We start from the raw sequence: 24,077 nt of genomic DNA on the forward strand, positions 1-24,077 counted from the left end.
AATTAAGCCTCCAGGACAACCTCGGATGAAGGAACACTATACATGAATTGTCTTCGTCTCGTCAAATCGGTCGATTTTTATATAAAAATCATCTCAATCCGAGTTCGTATGCAAAAGTTAGAGCTATCTGAATTCAGCCCTGTCAAGAGGCGAAATATGACGCGGGAGACCAGACATGTTTTGGCAAGTGTCTGACGTAATGCGTGAGTATTTTGCCCCAGAAGATGGCCTCGAATCGGAGAACGTTCAACACGAAAGTTTTTCGTCTCGTCAAAACGGTCAACTTTGCTTTTGGGCACATTTTCATCCGAGGTCGTTTATTGCCTCAAAGACCTTGCCGGGTAAAGCTTGCCGCCATGAACAGTAACCTTGTCGGGGAAAGCTTGCCGCCATGAACAGTAACCTTGCCGGGAAAGTTTGCCGCCATGAACAGTAACCTTGCCGGTAAAGCTTGCCGCCATGAACAGTAACCTTGCCGGGGGAAGCTTGCCGCCATGAACAGTAACCTTGCCGGGGAAAGTTTGCCGCCCTGAACAGTAACCTTGCCGGGAAAGCTTGCCGCCGTGAACAGTAGAAACCGTCGAGGCCAATCCGACCGGATGCTGAAGATGGGCTCAAAAACTTATCTAGATGGCTTCGGATGAAAAAGTGTTCAACACGGGAGTTGTTTGTAACATCGAAACGGTCAACTTTGCTTTTGGAGTCATCAATATCCGACGTAGTATCTGACCTGCAGAGACGCTGCAAGAGTCGGACGGTCCGGTCAGCTACATGAACGAGTCCGACTCGAAATTAGAGATGACCCCGTAGAGTATTCAAGATGGCCTTATTTGGAAAAGTGATCAACATACGGATTGTTGGCCTCGTCAAAGCACACAAAATTGATAGTTGAACCGTATCCATCGGAAGTCATATGCAGATTCCACGGCCCACGCAAGGAGCTAGACAGAAGATTGGACCAGATTCGGGCTGAATCCGAGTGGGACCAGAACTAGGACTCTAGGACGTGAATTGATGTAATTTTCTTGTAAGGAAAGCCTAGATAAATCCTTTGCTTGTACGGGAAGTCCAGCCGCCTCTTATATATGATGGGGGTGACGGCCGATTAAACAACACACAATCGAACAAATCAATATACTACTTTTTCCTGTCTACGTTTTATCTCTCCACCGTTTTTCTCTCTCATTCTTCGCTGTTCTTCGTGTTTGAGAGCTGCGAATTCCGAGGCTCTAGGGGCGAGCGAATCGACCTAGGGCAGCCCATAGCCGCCGCACTCCCTGACGGGGTCCCTCCCGGGGGTGTGGGGTTTTCGGGTCTGCAAAAGCGCCCGTCGACTGTCTTGCGTATCGCGCTGTCGGTCGGGTCTCCTTCGACGTGAGCTGCGGTGTATCACCCCCGGTGTCGAGGGTACACGTGACGTGTTCGTGTGTCAACATCTTCCAAGAGTTAAAATTGGGAAAAGGCTAGATTTTATTTGGTCAAGTAGTCCAATCACCCTCATCTAGACATACTTCCGATCCTACACCACCTAAGAAGCAACAACGACCATTTGGGCTGCCTTGGTCGCATGGTCACAGATTGCGGCCATGCTCATGCAGCTTGTTAGCATGCACATGGCGGCAGCGGTCGCGCTCTCACCGGAGTGGACTACCGAAGTTGCCCTCACGACGCGGGTTCTCGTCCCCATCTTTCACCGGTGATGATTGAATAGTGAAACAATATTTGGGGAGCGAGCTAGTGTGCTTGACACGTCGGCTGTGTTCTGTAGCCGACGCACCTTCTCTCGTAAGTCATATGCGTACTATACTCCAACGATGCTCCAAGATATTTTGTACTGCATCTCTCATGGTTGGGGATAATAAACTGTGTGAGATCTACTTGATTTTTCATCTTGATTTGAATTACATAATGGGGTCACAACGACAAAGGAGGGTGTTTGAATTGCTAGAACTTTTATCTGTAGTGAACATGCAACTATAGGTGTGTGGTCCAAAAATTGGAATTACTCAGGGTTCATTTGGACATTTTTATACATTAACTTGGTTTTCTAGCCATTTCAGGTGCACAATTCAAAATTAAACTATATGCACATGCTCTGGTGCACCAAAACAGTTTGTAAAATCATATATGTGTCCATGGGTTTATGCTTTTGTCCCATGCAAGAAATGGGGATGAATTTCAAATACCACGGCACCGTGGCTCTCCGGCAAACATTGAGGTACTTGCTTTTGTAATTCTAGTAAATCCAAAACCCATCTGAAATTCATGAACCTTGGCATGCTATCATGGAATGGCAACAACATGCCGGGGTAAAAAATATTGTCCCATTTGGGGAAGGTTATGGTACAAGCTTCTCACAAACCAGTGGTTCTCACAAGAAGCCACATGGTTCCGGTAGGGAAACATGTCACCTTTGTGGACAAAATGATATTCATCACCTCTTCTTGCTTTCAATTTTTTTCTCGTGTCAACATAGAACAACGGAAGTTTCATGTTAAATTTTGGAATTTTTTGGGGATCGTTTGGATACTTTTATACGTTAACTGAGTTTTCTAGGCATTTATGTGCATAATTCAAAATTGAACTACATGCACATGCTCCAGTGCATAAAAACGGGTTGAAAAATCAAATGTGTGTCCTTGGTTGCAAGCTTAGATCACATGCAAGAAATGAGAATGAATTTCAAACACCTTAACATTGTTGCTCGGCCGCTAACATTGAGATACATGGTTTTAAAATTCTAGTAAATCGAAAACTCGTCTGAAATTCATGAAACTTGACATGATATCATGGTGCCATGGTAAAAATGGTGTCCCATTGGGGGCAGGTTTGGGTATAGGCTTCTTGCAAACCAAAGCTTCTCAAAACAAGCTTGATGGTTTCGGTAGGGAACATGCCACCTTGGGGAACGAAACGATATCCATTGCCTCTTCTTGCTTTCATAATTTTTCTCATGTCAACATAAAATAACAGGAGTGTTGTGTCAATTTTTGGGATATTTCGGGGTTTGCTTGGACATTTTTATACATTAACTGAGTTTTCTATGAATTTATGTGCATAATTCAAATTTGAACTACATGCACATGCTCCAGTGCATATAAATGGGTTCAAAATTGAAATGTGTGCCCTTGGTTGCATGCTTAAGTCCCATGAAAGAAATGGGAATGAATGTCAAACACCTTGCCACCATCACTCAGCCGCTAACATTGAGATACATGGTTTTGAAATTGTAGTAAATCAAAAATGCGTCTGAAATTTATGAAACTTGACATGCTAGCATGGAACGGCATCAACATGTCGTGGTAAAAATATTGTCCCATTTGGGGCAGGTTGGGGTATAAGCTTCTCACAAACTAAAGCTTCTCATAACAAGCCTCATGGTTATGGTAGGGAACGTTTCACCTTTCTGGACGAAACGATATCCGTTGCCTCTTCTTGATTTCAATTTTTTCTAGTGTCAACGTAGAACAACACGAATGTTGTGTTAAATTTAGGAATTTTTCGGCGTTCGTTTGGACATTTTTATACATTAACTGAGTTATCGATGCATTTATGTGCATAATTCAAATTTGAACTACATGCACATGCTCTAGTGCATGTAAATTGGTTGAAAAATCAAATATGTGTCCTTGGTTGCATGCTTAGGCCCCACGCAAGAAATGGGAATGAATGTCAAACACCTTGCCACCATCGCTAGGCCGCAAACATTGAGATACATGGTTTTTAAATTCTAGTAAATCCAAAACTCGTCTAAAATTCATGAAACTTGACATGCTATCATGGAGCGGCATCAACATGTTGTGGTAAATTTTTTGTCCCATTTGGGGCAGGTTTGGGTATAAACTTCTCGCAAACCAGAGCTTCTCACAACAAGCTTGATGGTTTCGGTAGGGAACATGCCAACTTTGGGGACGAAACAATATTCGTTGCCTCTTCTTGCTTTCAATTTTTTTCTAGTGTAAACATAGAACAACAAGAATTTTGTGTCAATTTTTGGGATTTTTAGGGGTTCGCTTGGACATTTTTATACATTAACTGGGTTTTGTAGGCATTTTATCTGCACAATTCAAATTTGAACTACATCCACATGCTCCAGTGCAGAAAAATGGGTCGACATATCAAATGTGTGTCCTTGGGTGCATTCTTAGGTCCCATGCAAGAAATGGGAATGAATTTCAAATACCAGGGCATTGTTGATTGCCGGCAAAACGTTGAGATACTTTATTTTTAAATTCTTGTAAATCCAAAACTTGTCTGAAATTCATGAAACTTGGCATGCTATCATGGAATGGCACCGACATGCTATGGTATTTTTCATGTCCATTTTGAGAGAAGGCGCACTCGAATAACAGCCAACAAAGGCATTTTGAAACAAATAGCTAGCACTTCAACATCTCAAACATTTGTTTTAAATCGTGACTATTCTATTAACCATTCACGTGACGCCGCGTGTCTCTCTTTTAATGGCTAGGAGGTGCCGTGCGGACAGCTGCTTGACTGGACGGGAGGCGTGCGAACGCAGTCCGTTGTGCAGGCTGACCAAGAGTCATGCAAGCTATCCTCCAATGCACAGGCTCACCGGGAAGCGTGTGAGCTGTACGCTGCGCATACTCACTAGGAAGAGAGCCCTTTGACTTCCATGGCCGCCCGCCTTGCTCGTATCCTCTCCATTAATGGAGCCCAAGCCGCTGTTTAATATAGGCGGCCTTACTGTTCGCCTCCCGTCGCCCTCCCTTCCGTAGACCTCCACCAACTCCATGGCGCAGAAGGATCATCTGCCACTAGTCTTACAATTTGGTGAAGTCGACTTTGAGCCAGAGGAGATAGAAAATTGTCACGACCGGGTTTTCCGGGTAATAAATTTCCAGAAAAGACCGTCGTGCTCATCAGCCCCAGGGTTACTGTTAGCTGATGAGGCTCCAACTTGATACAGAAACTTCAAGCAAAATACGAAATATGTAGTACAAGACCATTCTGGCCCGTGAGTACAACAAATGGTTTCTAGTGGTTGATGGCGGAAGCGGGTTGTGAAACATCAGTGTCTATGGGACTCCATTTCCCACGGGAACAGCTGACCAGGTTAATTCCTATCTTCGCGAGGCTGCTATCTCCATTGAGTGGGTTCTGGGGCTGGCATCGCGTCGCTCTTCTCCATGCGAGCAAAATCTGGCCAAGACAATAGCCAGGGACAAGCCAGTGAGTACTTTGAATGTACTCGCAAACATTATGAATACAGGTATAATATAACAATGATGTGCTGAAAATATTTTATGCTCATGACGTCAGTCACAAAGATAAATAAATCTCGGATGCGTGCAAGAAAGTTATTTATAAAATTTCAATAACAGAGTAGCCTTAAAATTTATGAAATAAATAACAAGTAATGCCACAGTCGGGCGCCTGAGCGACACCACATAAAGGGATTTAAAAGAAATGCCACAGTCGGCCGTCTGAGCGACGCCACATAAAGGGCTTTAACAGAAATGCCACAGTCGGGCGTCTGGGCGACGCCACATAAAGGGCTTTAAAAGAAATGCCACAGTCGGGCGTCTGGGCGACACCACATAAAGGGCTTTAAAAGAAATGCCACAGTCGGGCGTCTGAGCGACGCCACATAAAGGGCTTTAAAAGAAATGCCACAGTCGGGCGTCTGAGCGACGCCACATAAAGAGCTTTAAAAGAAATGCCACAGTCGGGCGTCTGAGCGACGCCACATAAAGGGCTTTAAAAGAAATGCCACAGTCGGGCGTCTGAGCGACGCCACATAAAGGGCTTTAAAAGAAATGCCACAGTCGGGTGTCTGAGCGACGCCACATAAAGGGCTTTAAAAGAAATGCCACAGTCGGGCGTCTGAGCGACGCCACATAAAGGGCTTTAAAAGAAATGCCACAGTCGGGCGTCTGAGCGACGCCACATAAAGGGCTTTAAAAGAAACAATCATAATGAATATCCCTGGAGGTAGAACCATCCCAGAGATACTCGATAATAACAATAATATCATGGGTTAGTCAACAATAATAATAATCATCATAGATATCACAAGTCACGAGTAGTAATTCCATTTTCTGGTTAACAGTTTCACCTCCGAAGATCGACACCTGACCCATCCCAGACTGTAATCCTTAACCATGGACACGGCTATTCGAATAGGTTTATTCTCTGCAGAGGGTGTACTCTTTACCCACGAGTAACGGATTTCTCTAGTCCAGCAGGACTAATTCTGTCTACGGTCTTTTTGTTGAAAACACACCTAACTTGCACACACCAGCTTATCTCACACGTGTCTGGAATCACCCATGACACCTATTAAGCAAACTCTAAGTGGGGAGGCTACAACCTCGCGTAGCATGGGATCAAATTTATATCGCGCGCTCTAAGGGGTGGCCTCCCCTCTCGGTCCCAACCGGAAACACCCATGCCCCCGGACCAGGTGGCCTGCCTACCAGCTACAACCGGTATCTTCCACCATGGCCTCTCTGTACGGTGTGTGCTGGAAAGAGGTTGACAACTTACTGAACCGTACTCTACTTGCTGTAGAGACGAGTGGTAGTACGAAACAAGTATGGGGGTTACTGGAACAAGACTCGATCTACGGTCGACTCAGGAGGTTCAAGTATTCCCTGCATGATTAGCATGACGCATATATTTCATCCAACAAAGTCACCGCTCATATCACCTTACCATGCCATACCAGACACAACCGTCCCGACGGAGACCGGCGACAAACTCATGCCTACCAAAGGCAGAGGTTTCCCCGGGTTCTTGCCGATATGCATGCAAGGCATATGAGGGTGATTATCATCAGAAGTGTGTCCATTTCCAACAGCATGGAAATCAACAACATGCACCCATGCATATGATCATATCACATGAAATAACAAGTCCTTCGAAATGCGGTGGTGTTATAAATGTATCAACGATCACACCAAAAATATTATGCCAGGGTTCAGAATGCTTGCCTTCAATGTGTGGAGGGGTGAGGTGCTCTCCAAAACTTTTGAAAGCTTCTTCTCTCTCCCCAAAATCCTATTTAAAAATATATTTGAATTAACACACATTTCAAAAACAGAACCAAAAAGTTGTTTAAAAAAAATTTCAAATAAATCTTAAAATAAACTAGACCAAATTTAAGGAAGGTAGGAAAAAGAATCAACTCATTTGGAGTTATATTTAAAAAGTTATAACCAGTCAAAGTTGTGGTCAAATCTGTTTTTAAAATAAAACAGAAAAGAAAACGTTTCGGAAGGGAATACGTTTTCGGAGCGGGGAAAGCGTACTGGGGAAAATACGCCTTCACTTAACCGACGTGGATAGGCGCAGGGTCACTGACAGTGGGTCCAAGGGGCCCACTGGTCAGGTTTGACCAGTCTATCCCTCCCTCCTCTTCCTCTGCCCGAACGGAGGCGAGGCAACGGCGATCGTCGCCGGCGAACGGCGGCTCCCCGCGGGGCTCAGAGAGCGGGGATGGATCCGCCACTCCAGGGCGGTCCTCCCGATGGTCGCCAGGTAGGTGGGGACGGAGGGAGCTGCCGGCGGCGAGCTTCTCGGCGGAGGTGGCCTCGGGAGCAAAGTGATTTTTCTCCCGCGGTGTGTCCCGATCAAAATTGAGTAGTGGGAATGGCTCACGGGAGGATGAGGGGGCTCTTGGTGGAGAGAACGGAGAGTGGGAGATACTGGAGGTGCCGGATTGGCAGGGGCGGTGGCGGCGGCTGCAGCTGCCGGAGATGAGGAAGGAGGCCTCCCCGGGTCGAATGCGAGCTAGGGGAGTGCCATAGGGGTGGTCTGAGGTCGCGTGCGTGCTCAGAGGGGCTCGGGGTGTCCATTTATAGCGCGACGAGGTCGGTTCCGCGGCGGCCGTGGATAAGCTCTCCGACGATCCGCCTCTCAGTGGCTAGGGCGACGTGGCGGCGACGAGCGCTAGGGGATGAAGCTGCGGATGAGCACGCACTGCTCACAGGGGCAGGTGGCGAGCCGGGGTGGCTTGGGCGGCGCTGCACGGCGCAGGGCTGTCGGGCGGCGGCGGCGGCTAGCGTTTGGCCTGTCGGGCGCGGCGGGGCTGCTTGGCGTGTTGCGGTGAGAAGGGGAGTGCGTGGCGAGGTGCTGCAGAGCGAGCCAAAGCCGTGGGGCCAGCGTGTCGGCTCAGGCACGCGGCTGCAATACGCGCGCTCTGGGCGCGCTCCGGGTGTGCACGGGACGTGCTTGACAAAATGCCATGGCACTCCAGAGCGCTTGGTTGGAGCTGGGATTTAGCAGGGTGGGGTTATAGTCTAAGGCAAAACCATTGGACAAGCTGGTTTGGTCAGGGGATTAAGTCCATAGTACAAACGAGGATTCATGTCAAAACTGATCATGCCTGAAAGGTGTTTGACAAAATGCCAAGGGCACTTAGGCATTTCTTGGAGTGGCCAAAAACTCCAGATCTGTGTCTCTGTGGATGAAAGAGAGAGTAGTGATGTTAGTTGGACAAAAGTAGAAACTTGTTAGTGCAAGTTTTACAAAACTTCAATTCTGGACAGGAAATAAATGACATTATTTCATGAACCAAAAATGATCCAAAAGGTGCATGCTCCTGGACTTAAGGGTTTAACATGGGGGACTACAAGTAGGAGGAATAATCAAGGGTTAAAGAGCAAGTAAAAACATGGTTGCTGTACAAACCATCAAGTTGGTCCAGAATGAAGATGAGGTTGATTCACTCAAAAATTTTAAAGAACAGCACTAGGTTTTTGCACAAAGTGGAATAATAGGCTCCTACTGACCTCCCTTAATTTTGGTAGAAGTTTTAAAGAAATATTTAAATAGGTTGTAGTGCAAAAAGCACTCTGGACCAGAGAAGAAAAATTGAGTGCAGGGCTCCAAATATTTCATGAATGAAATATATTTTAGCATAAAAGTGATTTAAAAACATCACATGACATCTCCAAATTTTTGTGGGAATTTTAAGTGAATTTATCAAATGGTTGTAGTTCAAATATGGCCATTTAACCTAGAAAACCCTTTTCAAGAAAATAAAGATCAAGCAACCTAATTATTTAATTAGTTACACTGATAAAAGGAAAGTTTTTCTTGAGAGGTTAAACAAGTCCAATAACACATTAGAAAAGTTTTCTCTCTGGGAAAAACTCATAATAACAGGGAAGGAAATGATTTAAACAAATCAAAAATGGAGCTCAAAAATTCAAAGTTTTAAATCCTGGCAAAATTTTATTCCATTAAAACAAGGCCAAATTTTTGGGGTGTCACAAAAATAAGGAGGAATGGGGCATCATGGACATGGCCCTGAACGAGCTAGTCGCTGCGGTTGCTTCCCCTGCGCTAGCAACCATCCCCGTAGCATTGACGGGCTGGTCGCCGAGCACTACCGCAGCGCTGGAAGCCGCAGGCGTCAGCGAGGTCTCTGCGGACCCATGCAAGCTCGTGTACATGCCAGCGCCAGCGCCCTTCCTTCCTCCTCCGTGCGCGCCCCTGCACCCACCGCGGCGCCAGTCCCCATGCGTTTGCCTGCACCATCCGTGCCCGTGCAGGTGCGCGGACCCCCCTCAGCGGCATGGGCCACCGCTGGTGACCGCTACCTCGCAGCGCCATGAGTTGCCGTCCTCGCGCACCCCGCCCGTCGATCGCGCGACGACATGATGTTTGATTTCCAAGTAAAGAACATTCTATGATGCCTTGAAGACTTGAACAACGGCCCCTCAGAGGATGACAACGACAACACCGGCACGGCACGCCGCCTCCACCACTGCCAGAATTATTATTTTTGGGTTTAATACTATATCTCGATCATATGTATATATATTTGCAGTGTGACTGAATGAAATATATGGTTTGAACGAACTTGCATTTTTCTGTCTGAATGTACAGACTTATCAAACGATTTTCTTTAGAAAAATGTCAATGGTTTTTAAATATAAAACACAATCGCAAATGTTTTAGTTAGAAAACCCAGGGAGCCAAGGAAAAATGTGCCGAGCAGGATTTGTGTAGCTCTTGATCGCAAACATTTTAGATAGAACAACAGTATGTAAACCGACAACTTCCCCAGTAAGCCAAGGGAAAATGTGCCGAGTAGGATTTGTGCAGCTCTTGATCGCAAACGTTTTAGATAGAACACCTGAATGCAAAGTGAAAGCTATGGTCTTCCCCAGTAAGCCAAGACAAAATTCACTGTGCAGGATTTGTGCATATCTTCAACGCAAACGGTTCACATTGAATACAGTATGCAAAGCAAGACTTCGGCGTAAAGCCAAGAGAAAATCTGGCATGCAGGATTTGTACACCCCTTCAACACAAACAGTTGTTTTGGATGACCCGTGTGCAACCATGTACAGACAATTTGGTAAGATTTGTATCTGTCATATTGAGTATATTGCCATTTGTCAAAATGGAAAGATTGACATTTGTTGATCTAGTAACATTGCCATTTGTCACCATTGTAACACTGCATTTGTCAAAATATGCAGCTAAAAGTCACTAGAACTATCTAATTTTTGCAACTAAAATTCTGCAATTAAGCATAGCTTCATTCATAGATTAAGCAATCGTTCTTTATACAAATAGTTCAACTCGACAGCTAAACCGACCAAACTTTTCCCCAATTGTTACCAACCACACGTACTGAAATAGCTAGTTCAACTATATATATAGTAGCTAATTTTAAGTATGTTCTACAGTTCCACCACATCTATAGTCAGATGAACTGAACAAACTAGCCCCTAAATACTACAACCACGGAGGGGCTTTGTACTACTTCCGGCAGCCTCTCCTCTACTATCTGGGGGATGAACCCCGGGCAGGCAACGGAACCCGGATCCTTTTTAAAACCAGCGGGGCCTGCATCGCCCCGCGAACCGGCACGCGCCTGGCCGGGTCGCTCGACCCGGCAAGGCCCGCAACCCAGCCAAGCTCTCCGACCCAGCAAGGTACGTCGACCCGGCCGCAACAACTGGCGCAAGGTAGCCGAACTCGACACTACCAAGGCTTCCCCAACAAGCCAACCCCACGCGTGGCGTGCACGGCAACCCAGCCACTGGTGAGCTCCCGTCCCATCCAGGCAGTACGATGGGACGAGACCTCAATCACCGATGACCAAGACAACAGTGTTTCCACCCATGCATATGGTCAGCTGGAGCGTGGTAACAGTGCCGCTTACATACCAACTGACCGGGGCTGGCATGGCAACAGTGCTCCCGCCCTCACCGCTGACGACAACAAGCGGCAACCTGACGAAGAGCACTGTACATGACTCAACTCATCCATGCCCTGACGATCGACAAGACGGCGCACAGTCCCCCTAGGCATGTGGGGCCCGCACCTAGGGGAACCCGGCGAACCACAAGCCCTCAAGCGGGACCTAGCCCGGTATCCCGGGCACCGACAATACGGACCCACTGACTCGGCGTATTACCATTGTAACCCTGGGTGGGTTGATCTATAAACCCCCCCAGGAACCCACGCCTACAGAGACATGCATAGGCATATGTATGAGACACAAGGAAAACACAAGCAAGCATAGGACTAGCCACCAAAACTGCAACACTGGAGAGAAGGAGCAGCCCAAGCCTTGACCAGCTTCCTTCCTCCTCCATACAGCTCCAGGAGCAACATTGTACTATCGATCATCCAACTACACTCGGCAGGACTAGGGGTATTATCTCTCCGGAGAGCCCCGAACCTGGGTATGCCCGGCGTCCCGCGCCCTCGCATGCCAACCTCGCCTCTGGATCCCACCAGTGCCCTCGAGCCTCCTCCTCTCTTTAGCCATCCCTTGGCATCTGCCGTGCTCCCACCATGACAGTTTGCGCTCACCGTGGGGCAGCTCGAGGAGCTGGCCGGGAGCATGCTTCAGACGGGGCCCTTCTCCTACACCGACGAGTCCGTCGCACTGGCGGACGACGTTGTCGGCGCGCTTGCCACCTCCTTCGCCGCACTGCGCTTCTCCGATGCATTTGCGACCGACGAGTACCCCAGCAAGGTGCTCAGCTACTCCGACTCTCCCCTCTCCCTCGGCCGTGGCATTGACGCCGGGGCAATGGACGTCCATGTGGAGGTTTACGTCACCGGCGATGGTGCCTCCTCCTCGTCGAGCAAGACGAGGAAGGCCGCGGAAGACAGGGCCACTGCACAACTGACCGAGCCGTCCGATCCGCTGCGCGCTGTGATGCAGAGCCTGCGCATCCCCATCGACACCAATGTCGACACCACCAATGTTGTCGAGGCGCGAACCCAGCTCGAGGAAAGGCGCCAACAGATGCTGGACCTGTCCGAGACGCTCGCCGCCACCAGGCGTCGCTTGGAGGCCGCTCAGATGGAGCACAATGCCGCCCACGGACTCATGCCCGCCATGGCCGAGCCAAGCCGGGTCGCCGATGTGCGTACCCGGCGAGGAGCGATCGGCCGGGCCCTTGGCGCCATCCGAACCGTCTATGAGACCCCAGTGAAGAACATGCGCGCTGCAGAGGCAGCCGCGGTCAGCCTCGACCAACTCATGGGCAAGGAGCTTAAAGAGCGCATCGGGCGGATGCGTGAGCTCCTCCATGCCGCCAACACCCAGCAGGATCGCCTCAACCAGGTCGCCAACCCAGCGGGGTTCGGCTCCGCCCGCCTTGGCGGACCCGGTGAACTTATGCACACGGCTTCCTCGCCGCCCAGCGAGGCGTACTCCGGCCAAGCCCGGACTCGGCGCAACCCTGCCGCCACAGCCACCGACGTTCTGGGCAACAAGCCCGCCCCGGAGACCCAGCGCAGACCCGACCAGGATGGCCGTCGTCCGGATCCAACCGACCCGGCCCCTCGGGGCCTGGCCGCCAGTCGACTCGGCGCACGCGCCATCAATGACGCCGACGCGCGCCACCGCCTCGATCAGCTCGCTCGCTCCTTGGAGGTGGAGGAGAGCGGCGCTATCGGGCCGGCGTGCTTCGGCCCATGCATCCGGGAAGAGCCCTTTCCCAAAGGGTTCGTGCTCCCCCGCGACAACCCCAAGTACAACAGGACCGTGAAGCCAAAAGACTGGCTCATCGACTATACCACGGCCATTGGCATCACCGGTGCCAATCCCCGTCTCACCGTGCGCTACACACCGCTCATGCTCTAGGGGTCGGGCCGCACGTGGTTGAACAGTCTGCCGATGGGCAGCATCAACGCGTGGGTCGGCTTCGAGGAGGCCTTTGTCCGCAACTTCATGGGGACCTACAAGCGACCCGGTCGCCCCAGCCAGCTCACCATGTGCGTGCAGGGGCCGACGGAGACCGGTCGCGAGTACCTCGCGCGCTGGACCGAGCTCCGAAATAGCTGCGAGGGCATCCATGAAGTCCACGCGATCCAGTACTTCGTAAGCGGGTGCCGAGACGGCACCCTCCTCAAGCACAAGCTCTTACGCTCCGAGCCGGCCACCATGGCCGCACTCATGGTGACGGCGGACAAGTACGCCAACACCGACTCCGCCATGAAGATCCAGGTGGCGCTGGATGAAGCCGGCACGGCGAAGCTGGTTCCTCCCCCGAAGCTAGCCAGTGAAAGCAGCCGACAGCAGCATCACCAGAACAACAAGCGCAAGGCCGACCAGCCGGCGCACCGTCACGACAACCGGCTCGTCGCGTCTGCCGAGCCCGCGGCGGACCTGGCGGCGAAGCGTCGGCAGACCGGCAAGATGGTATGGCAACCCGCCATGAGTTTCAAAGAGATGCTCGATGCCCCATGCAAGCACCACAGTGATGCAAGACCCTCCACGCACACGCTTCGGCAGTGCGCTATCACCAAGCACATCATGAGGGGAGACGTCCCGCCTCCTTTGGCACCGGCTCCAGCTCCAGGCGCAGGATAGCCGCCTCCGCCTCCACCGCCGCCTCCCATTGGCGGCGTGATGCGGAATGACGCCTACCCGGACCAGAACGCGGCCTACGTCGTCTTCACCAGCCTCAGCAACGAAAAGCGCAGCGAGCGCCTTCTTCGGCAGGAGGTGAACACCGTCGTCCCGGCCAAGCCGGATTTCATGAACTGGTCAGATCGCCCGATCACCTGGACTCGGGAGGGTCACCCGACAGTCATGCCATGTCCGGGTGGATACGCCCTCGTCTTCGACCCCACCATTGGCGCGCGGCGCACATGCAAGTTCTCTCGAGTCCTCATCGACGGCGGCAGCAGCATCAACATCCTCTACCGCAACACGATGACCAAGCTTGGCCTCAGGGCCGAGGACCTGGAGCCGACTCGGACGATCTTCCACGGCATCGTACCCGGCCTTTCCTGCTCTCCCATTGGTCGGGTCTAGCTCGATGTCCTGTTCGGCGACAGCAGCCACTTCCGACGCGAGCCAATCTGGTTTGAGGTGGTGGACCTATCCAGCGCATATCATGCATTGCTGGGTCGGCCCGCGCTCGCCGCGTTCATGGCGGTTCCCCACTACGCGTACCTGAAGATGAAGATGCCGGGCCCCAAGGGCCTCATCACTATCACCGGCGACTACCGCAAGTCTTTGGAGTGCGCCCGAGACGGTGCCAAGTTGGCCGAGTTTCTGGTCATTGCCGAGGAGCGGCACCAGCTCGACCGAATCGTCGCCCTGGCAGGTGAGGCCTCCACAGCATCGATCCCTACCCCGGACCCGGCCGACGAGGCTGCCTTCAAGCCCTCCAAGGAGACCAATAAAGTGAAGCTGAACCCAGAATACCCCAGCTGCAGCAAGTACGTTGTCGTAGGCTCCCGCCTCGACAACAAATAGGAAGGCGACCTCGTCGACTTCCTCCGTGAGAATCGAGATATCTTCGCATGGACCCCCAAGGACATGCCGGGTATCCCGAGGCGCGAACTTCATGTCCACAAGGGCGCCAAGCCTATCCGTCAACCCCTCCGACGATTTTTCGAAGAGAAGAGAAGAACCATTGGTGAAGAGGTCGCCAAGCTTTTGGTGGCCGGCTTCATAATGGGAGTGTTTCACCCCGAGTGGCTGGCCAATCTAGTCCTCGTCCTGAAGAAGAACAAGGCCTGGTGCAGGTGTATCGACTACACCAGCCTTAACAAGGCCTGTCCCAAGGATCCGTTCGCTCTCCCGCGGATCGACCAAGTCATCGACTCGACCGCCGAGTGCGAGCTCATGTCCTTCCTGGACGCTTACTCCGGCTACCACCAGATCAAGCTGGAATCGGCCGATGCCCTGAAGACGTCCTTCATCATGTCCTTTGGGGCGTATTGCTACATTACCATGTCGTTCGGCTTGAAGAACGCCAGCGCCACCTTCCAATGCTACATGCAGAAATGCCTGCTGCCGCAACTCAGCTGCAACATCCACGTGTACGTGGACGACATCATGGTGAAGACCAAGCAGCACCTCACGCTCCTCGACGATTTGAAGGAAACATTCGCCAACCTCCGCGAGTACAAGGTCAAGCTTAACCCGGAAAAGTGCGTCTTCGGCGTCCCGGCCGGCAAGCTACTCGGCTTCCTCGTCTCGGAACGCAAGATTGAGGCAAACCCGGAGAAGATCAAGGCCATTGAGCGCATGCGCAAGCCGGCTCGGCTGCGCGACGTCCAGAAGTTCACCGGATGCTTGGCCTCGGTCAGCCGGTTTCTAAGCCGGCTGGGCGAGAGGGCGCTACCCCTGTACCAGCTAATGAAGAAGACAAGCCCGTTCGAGTGGAACGGCAAGGCAGACGAGGCCTTCCAAGACCTCAAGCACATGCTCTCCACCACACCAGTCCTGGCCGCGCCAACCGGCAAGGAGCCGTTGTTGCTCTATATAGCCACGACCTCACAGGCGGTCAACACGGTGGTGGTGGTCGAGCGACCAGAGAAGGGCAAGATCCAACGTCCAGCATCCAGTCTACTACCTGAGCGAGGTGCTCTCCATCTCCAAGCAGAACAACCCGCACTACCAGAAGATGTGTTACGGCGTGTACCTCACCGCCAAGAAGCTGAAGCAGTACTTCCAATAGCACATCATCACCGTCGTCAGCACGGCGCCTATCGGAGAAATCATCGGGTGCCGGGACGCCTCTGGCCGGGTCGCCAAGTGGGCAATCCAGCTAGCCGGCCACACCATCCTCTACGAGCCCCGCACCACGATCAAGTCTCAAGCCCTGGCCGAATTCCTCGTCGACTGGACCGAGACCCAGTACTTGCCGCCACCTCCCGACTCGATGCATTGGCGCATGCACTTCGACGGGTCCAAGATGCGACTCGGCTTGGGGGCCGGCATCGTACTGTCATCTTCAAAGGGCGACCGGCTCCGCTACACGCTCCAGATCCACTTCGCCGCCTTCAACAACGTCACCGAATATGAAGCCCTTGTGCACGGCCTCTGGCTTGCCAAAGAACTCGGCATCCGGCGCATCCTGTGTTACGGCGACTCGGACCTGGTGGTGCAGCAGTGCTCCGGCGAATGGGACGCCCGCGACTCCAACATGGCAAGCTGCCGCTTCCTCTTCCAGAAGCTGTCCGGATCCTTCGTGAGCTGCGAGTTCCTCCATGTCCCGCGCGCGGAGAACGAAGCAGCCGACACGCTTGCCAAGATCGCCTCGTCTCATCAAGCCATCCCGTCTGGCATCTCTCTAGAGCACCTGCGCAAGCCGTCCGTCAAACCATCACCGGATTCCGAGTCCATCCACGTCCCAGACGACCCGGCCGCACCTCAAGCAGGCCCGGGGACTGCTGAACGCGACCCAGGGGCTGCTCAGCTTAACCCGGCCACCATCATCCTGGACCCGGCTGTCACCATTCCCGACCCGGGGGCTGCTCAACCCGGCTCGGGGACTGCCGACTCGGAACCCACCCTGGTGGCCGTCTTCGACGTGGTTACAACTCCATCTTGGGCCCTCCCAATATCAGAATTTCTGGAGAACGGGATTCTCCCCATGGACGAGACCGAAGCTCGGCAAGTACAGTGCAGTGCATCCGCCTACAGCATCATCAACAACGAGCTCGTCAAGCGCAGCTCTATCGGCGTGTTCCAGCGCTGCATCGAGCAGGATCTGGGCATCGACATCCTCCTCGACATCCACCAGGGCGAGTGCGGGCACCACACTGCATCGCGATCCCTGGTGGCCGAGGCGTTCAGCCACGGTTTCTATTGGCCCATGACCCTCGAAGACGCCGAGTCGCTCGTTCTCAAATGCGAAGGGTGCCAACGCTTCAGCAAACGCAGCCACCAGCAGGCGTCAGCACTCTGCACCATACCGATCGCCTGGCCCTTCGCGGTCTGGGGAATCGACATGGTGGGACCCTTCAAAACCGCTTGAGGCGGCCTGACGCACTTGCTGGTGGCAGTGGACAAATTCACCAAGTGGATTGAGGCAAGACCTATCAAGAAACTGGACGGGCCAACAGCCGTCCGGTTCATCAAGGACATAGCGGTGCACTACAGCATGCCGAACAACATCATCACTGACAACGGCACCAACTTAGCCAAGGGCGCGCTCGAGCAATACTGCTCCGTCTCTGGCATCCGCCTCGACCTGGCCTCCGTGGCACATCCGTAGTCCAACGGGAAGGTCGAGTGGGCCAACGGACTCATCCTGTCCGGCATCAAGCCGTGACTCGTCGAGCCACTCATCTGCTCACTCGACAGCTTGCTTGACGAGTTGCCAGTAGTTCTCTAGAGTCTACGCACCACGCCGAACCGGTAGACCGGGTTCACCCCGTTCTTCCTCGTTTATGGAGCCGAAGCCGTCATCCCGACCAAAGTCGAGTTCGACTCGCCGCGCATCGTGATGTACACCAAAGCCGAAGCCAGAGAGGCACGCGAAGACGGCATCGACCTGCTCGAAGAAGTGCGTCTCTGGCACTCAGTCGTTCGGCCATCTACCAGCAAGGCCTGAGGCACTACCACAGCAAGAAGATCAAGCCCCTCGCATTCCGCGAGGGCGACCTCGTCCTTCGACTCGTCCAAGAGCTGGCAGGCTAGCACAAGATGTCCCCTCCATGGGAGGGCCCATTCATCGTGAGCAGGGCCTTGCGCGATCGCAATGCCTACTACCTCATCGACGCATGCAAGTCAAAGAAGCGCAAGAAGGACACCGCCGGTGAAGAAACGACCCGGCCGTGGAACACGGAACTCCTCCGTCTGTTTTACAGTTAGCCGCATGAGTGTATGTATCATCGCCTTTTGTAAACGCATGAAACTATGGGGTCCCCAAACGAGACTCGGGGGCTGCCTTTTGTCGACCAATTTATTGCGTCCTTACTTTTCTGCATCACTTGACCACTAAACCCGGCCATCGGTCCGACTCGCTCGACCCGGGGGCTCAGGGGCAGGACGGCTCGGTCGCCACCCCGCCGCCTTACTTAGTGATTCCTGATAAAGTTGCGATGCCACGCCCCCCCACTTCGCCCTAAAATCGCAGATCCATCTTTGGCTGTCGGCGGGCCAGCACAACGGGCCAAAGCTCCTATACGCTTCATACACTAAGTCAAAGGCTGCCGGGTCGATCAACCTGGCCCGTCGCTCATCAAATGAGTAGCCGCATGACTGGCTACTCACCAACCGGCTAAGCCGGATTGCCGCCAGCCGGCCCAGTGGGTGTTTCGCTTGCGCTCAACGCTTCTAAGGACCCAAATCCTGCGCGCCCCTCTCAAACAATCGAACTCCTTGTCATGGACCGGAGCCTCGGACGTCTGACTCACGGGGGGAGGGGGGAGGTTTGAGAGAGGAAAATCGCATGAAATCGGTTCAGAAAAGTGTAAGGCAAAGAACAAAAAAGCACTCACGACATTTACACACAAATATTTAAAGGCCCACGGCCCGAGTTCATTACACCCTAAAACCCCAAGTGGGTGGGTGGACCTGCTACTTAACAGATTCTACATAAAGTGTCCCAGGCATCTCCAGCGCCGCGTCGCGACATCGACGGCTCTCCCCTGGCGGCCTCCGGGTCCAGTGAGGAACCAGTGTCCTCCTCGGCATCCGCATCGCCGTAGATGCCCGTCTCCTCCGAGCTCCCCTCCGGATCATGAAGAAGCAAGCCATAGTTGTTGCCGTCCATGGCCCTGCCGTCTTCCATCCGCTCCGGATGGAACTCGTCGTGGAAGGCGAACTCGGCAATGTAGCTGGCCCAGGAGGCGATCCGGCCAGCTTGCTCCTGCAGCAACTGCTCCGAGCCAGCGCACTGGCCCATCAATGCGTCCAGCTAAAGATCTGGATGCCAAGACAGCGCGAACCGGAGTGCCACCTCAGCACCGGCACGAGCGGCAGAAACACGCCACTCACCAAGACGGTCCGCACCCATCTCCAACCAACGCACCAGGCGCGAGAAGCTGCGCGGATGGACGGATTCCGGCCACAGGGCCTCCGTCATCGCGGTGTCGGCCCGGGACAGCCGCTCCATCTGCGTCCCCAGGACCCGCAGGCGGGCCTCAGGAGTGGCGATGATCTCTGGGAAGGTCCAGGCCATCTGCGGATCCATCCCAGACCCAGCAACACCAGTCGGGTCGCGCTGATAGCGGACGGCTTCCTCCGCCAGCCGCTGCGTCTCTGGGAAGGCCCCTGTCGTAAAGGAAGAAGCAAATTAGAAGAAGAACAACAAGGAAGAAAGGTCGGGTCCTGACCCGCCAAACTACAAGAAACAACACTTACTGGAAAAGGACTCTTCCAGGTGTTGCGCCTCAGGCAACATACCACGCCGCTCCCACTCCATGGCACGGTCGCGCTCCCCGAGTGCCTTCTCCAGATTGGCCGCCTTAGCAAGGGCCGCCTTCAGCTCGGCGTCCTTGTCTTCGGCTGCCTTCTCGGCCACCTCACGGCAACGGGCCTCGTCCTGACGGGCCTCCTCAGCCGCGGTGGCCTGCTCCCGTAGGCGATCCACCTTGACCTGGAGCCGGCCCTTGTCATCGGCCAGCTGGCCCCATTGCTAGTCCACCTCGACCAGGGCCTGCTGCGTCTTCACCACCTTGGCGGCCTCCGCCTTAAGGAGCTCCACCTCGATCTCAAGGAGGCTCTTGTGACCCGCCTGCTGCTCATGCAGCCGGTTGGCCTCATCAAGAGACCGTCGGGCCGTGGCCGCCTCCGCCCTCGCCTGCGCCACCTCGACGCCAAGACGGCCGGTGTCGGCAACAAGCCGGTCGTAATGATGACCATCCCGGAGCAGCCGAGTCCGCCAGGACAGCACCTCGGCTGTGAAAAACAAGGATTCAGTAGAATGAAAAATCCAAGACTTAAGATTTGGCCCAATTGTTACACAGTTGGCCCGAATCTCGGGGGCTACACCCAGTGGGTGCGCTAGCGCGCCCCCACTAGAAATGAGCACAAAAGTACCTGCGGCGACGCGAAGCTCCTCCTCCTTGGCAGCAAGTTGCTCCTTGAGCTCCTGGTGCTTGCCTAGGAGACGGTTGAAAGCGGCAACCCGGAAGGCGTCAAGATGCTGAAAAAGATAGATGTCAGCACAAGGCCAACGCTCTAAAGATTCGACCCAACTATTACGTAGTTGGCCCGAACCTCAGGGGCTACACCCAGTGGGTGCGCTGGTGCGCCCCCACAAAGAAGAAATTACAAGAAAAAAGAAGACTTACCAGAACGCGAAGCTCCTCCTCCTTGGCCTCAAGCCACTCCGTCCGGCCTCGCAGGCGGCGGTTGACGGCGTCCAGCGCCGCCTCCTCCTGGGTCTGAGGCCCGAAGACGACAGCGCCCCCGCCCCATGCAGGCTGCGGCACGGCAGCTCGGCACCCTCCCTACTGGGGCACCAAGGCGTGCCCCCCGCTGGCCGCTTGCGACGCGGCCTGCACCTGCGGTGCCTCCTCCATAGCCGGCGGTGCCTCCCGCGCCGCCGCCCGCAGCGCCTCCTCCAAGACGCCGCCGCCTCCACCACCATCAGCCCCCGCACGCTCGACCACGTCGGCCCACGGCCGGGTTCGGGCCCCACCTCCATGACCTCCTGGTTGAGGATCACCACCTCAGCCCGGCCTCCATGGCCGCGCTCCCTCGCCAACGACGGCTCAAAGACCGTCGCCGCCACCACCGTGCCCTCCGGCATATCACGCCAGGCCAGCTCCGCACCGGCTCGCGCCCATGCCGCCGCCACGTCGGTCCAAGCCTGGACTAACGCCGCCTCCAGCTCCGCCTCGGCCCGACTCCTATCCCGCCAGGCCAAGGCTTCGAAGTCGTTCGGGTCCAGGCCGAGGTCCGAGTCACCTCGTTCCTCCTCCTCGGCCAGGACGGCGAGGTCGGACCGGCTCCTGCGAAACGTGGCCCCTTCGGCGACCGCGGCTTCCGCCGCCGCCCTCACCAGCGCGATTGGCGACCTGAAGAAGAAGGCAGAATGAGCAAAAAAGAAACAAGACTAGCTCAAAAAATCCAGGCGCAAACAAGAAATGAAGCTTACCCCGTCAAGACCGGGACCGGGGTTGGCCTCCCGTGCCCACCACCGCGATTCTTCTTGGTCGGCTTCCCGGGCTCGGCCTGGTCTGCCGTGCGCTTGGGGCCCAGGGTCACGGCGCGACACTGTCTTTTCCATGCGGGCGGCTCGGTGCTGCCCCATGCGAGGACCCGGCCCCGCCCGCGTTGCCGCCTCCCCTGCCCAACGCCGCTACACCGACAACCGGCGTTAGCGTATCCTGCATCGTGACATGATCAACAATTCAAGACAAATGAAGAAAGAAAGATACAAGAAATACCCGCGGGACGCCCAGCGCTAGCGTCGGACCCGACCACCTCCTCGCCGCCATGGGCCGCGGGCTCCTCTGGCGCCACCGGCGCCACCTACGATGGAGCCCGGGCGTAAGGATGCCGAATCGTGTTCAGAAGTACCTCCCGCGTTGCGTCGGGACGAATGAGAAGATGCGCGGTAGTGAAGTAAGAAGACCAGACACTCACCTGCGGCGCTGGGTTCGACTGGCTGTACGGCGCCTTGCCGAACCCCCAGTCCTTTCCAAGGTTGGCCTTGGAGACGTCGTTCATGCCGCGCGCGACCTGCTCCGCGAACAGCCGCGTCGACCCCATGCTGTTGGGGTCCTGAAGGCCGATCATTTCGCCGATGAGGCAGGAGTGCCTCTGAAGAGGAAGGACCCGGCAAGTGATGAACGTGGCCAGGAGGTCGGCGCCGGTGAGCCCCTCCCGCGTCCTCATCACCGTCACCCGCTCGCAGAGGTTGACGATTTCCTGCGACGGGTGCCGGAGCGAGTAGCCTCAGTTCATCTTCGCCCGCGGCGGCGCGATGTCGAAGAGCGGGAGGTTGATGTCCGCGCCGAGGTTGCGGACGTAGAAGAAGGAGTTCTGCCACTTATCGGCAGAATCCTCCAGTGGGATCTTTGGGAAATCCGCCCCCGACCGCTTGGAGATGACGGCTGCGCTGCAGTCGGCGAACTCCCCGGCCGACGGGCCATGCTGCTTCAAGGAGAAGAAGCACGCCCAGAGGTCGATCGTGGGCTCGACCCCCAGGTACCCCTCGCACAGGGTCACGAAGCCGGAGAGCTGGACGATGGCGCCGGTGCCAAGATGGTGCGGCTAGAGACCGAAGAACTCCAAGAACGCGCGGAAGAAGGTGCTCGCCGGCAGCCCAAACCCGCGCTGAAAATGCATCAGGAAGACCACGCGCTCCTGCTCCTCGGGCCGGGGACTCTGCTCGCCGCGCGGTAGGCGGACGCCGACGTCCGTCTTCCACGGCAGGCACCGCGAAGCTCGAAGTTGGGTGATGTCCTTGATGGTGACGATGGAGCCCATCCAGGAGCCCGACGGCAACGCCATGGATAGAAGAAGGAAGAAAGAAGATGCACGACGGAGGAAGCTCTTCTCGGGGCGGCAGGCACAGCTGTGCGTCGGCGGCGTAGAGCAGAGCAGGAGCAGGGGGACAAGAGGGTACGAGCGAGAGTGATGTCCGCCGCCCCCTTGCCCCCCTCAATTTATAACCCTCGGTTCAAATGTGGGGGAGTGGGATCGTCTACACGCACCCGTTCCACTACCCCGCAATAAGTGTGCACGTACACACGCAGTAACTGCCCGGGGAAGAGAAACCGACCCCCGGGCACCGCAATAAATCTGTCTGCATGGACCAAGGGCGCGTGGCTGGGGGGTCCGGCCCGTCGCCCGGTCCCGTCACGCGCGTGGCCTGTCAGGCCCCTCTGACTTCCGGGCACCACGTGGCGCCTGCGCGAAGCCCGAGGGATTGCCTCAAGATTCGACGGACTCCTCGGTTCTCGCCACGGCCGGGATGCCGCGATCCGGTTTCCAAGAAAACCGGCACACGGTGAGTGTTGCCGGACCCGGCGCTCGCAGAATCCGCCTTGCTCAAGGGGGAAACTGCGAAGGCCCACTCATCCGAAGAGAGCGGACCTTCACAGCTTCGGGGACTACTGTCGGGGGGATGAACCCCGGGAAGGCAACGGAACCCGGATCCTTTTCAAAAACAGTGGGGCCCGCATCACCGTGAACCAGCACGTGTCTGGCCGGGTCGCTCGACCCGGCAAGGCCTGCAACCCAGCCAAGCTCTCCGAACCGGCAAGGTACGTTGACCCGGCCACAGCAACTGGCGCAAGGTAGCCGAACTCGGCACGACCAAGGCTTCCCCAACAAGCCAACCCCATGCATGGCGTGCATGGAAACCCAGCCACGGGTGAGCTTCCGTCCCATCTAGGCTGTATGATGGGACGAGACCTCAATCACCGATGACCAAGACAACAGTGTTTCCACCCATGCCTATGGTCAGCTGGAGCGTGGCAACAGTGCCCCTAACCTACCCGCTGACCGAGGCTGGTGTGGCAACAGTGCTCCCGCCCTCACCGCTGACGACAGCAAGCGGCAACCTGACGAAGAGCATTGTACAAGACTCGACTCGGCCACGCCCTGACAATCGACAAGACGGCGCACAGTCCCCCTAGGCACGCGGGGCCTGCACCTAGGGGAACCCGGCGAACTACAAGCCCTCAAGCGGGACCCAACCCGGTATCCCGGACACCGACAATACTGACCCACCGACTCGGGTATTACCATTGTAACCCTGGGTAGGTTGATCTATAAAACCCCCCAGGAACCCATGCCTACAGAGACATGCATAGGCATATGTATGAGACACAAGGAAAACACAAGCAAGCATAGGACTAGCCACCAAAACCGCAACACCGGAGAGAAGGAGCAGCCCAAGCCTTGGCCAACTTCCTTCCTCCTC

The sequence above is a fragment of the Triticum dicoccoides genome, chromosome 7B, assembly GCF_002162155.2.
Source record: "Triticum dicoccoides isolate Atlit2015 ecotype Zavitan chromosome 7B, WEW_v2.0, whole genome shotgun sequence".
In the NCBI taxonomy this organism is placed as follows: Eukaryota; Viridiplantae; Streptophyta; class Magnoliopsida; order Poales; family Poaceae; genus Triticum; species Triticum dicoccoides.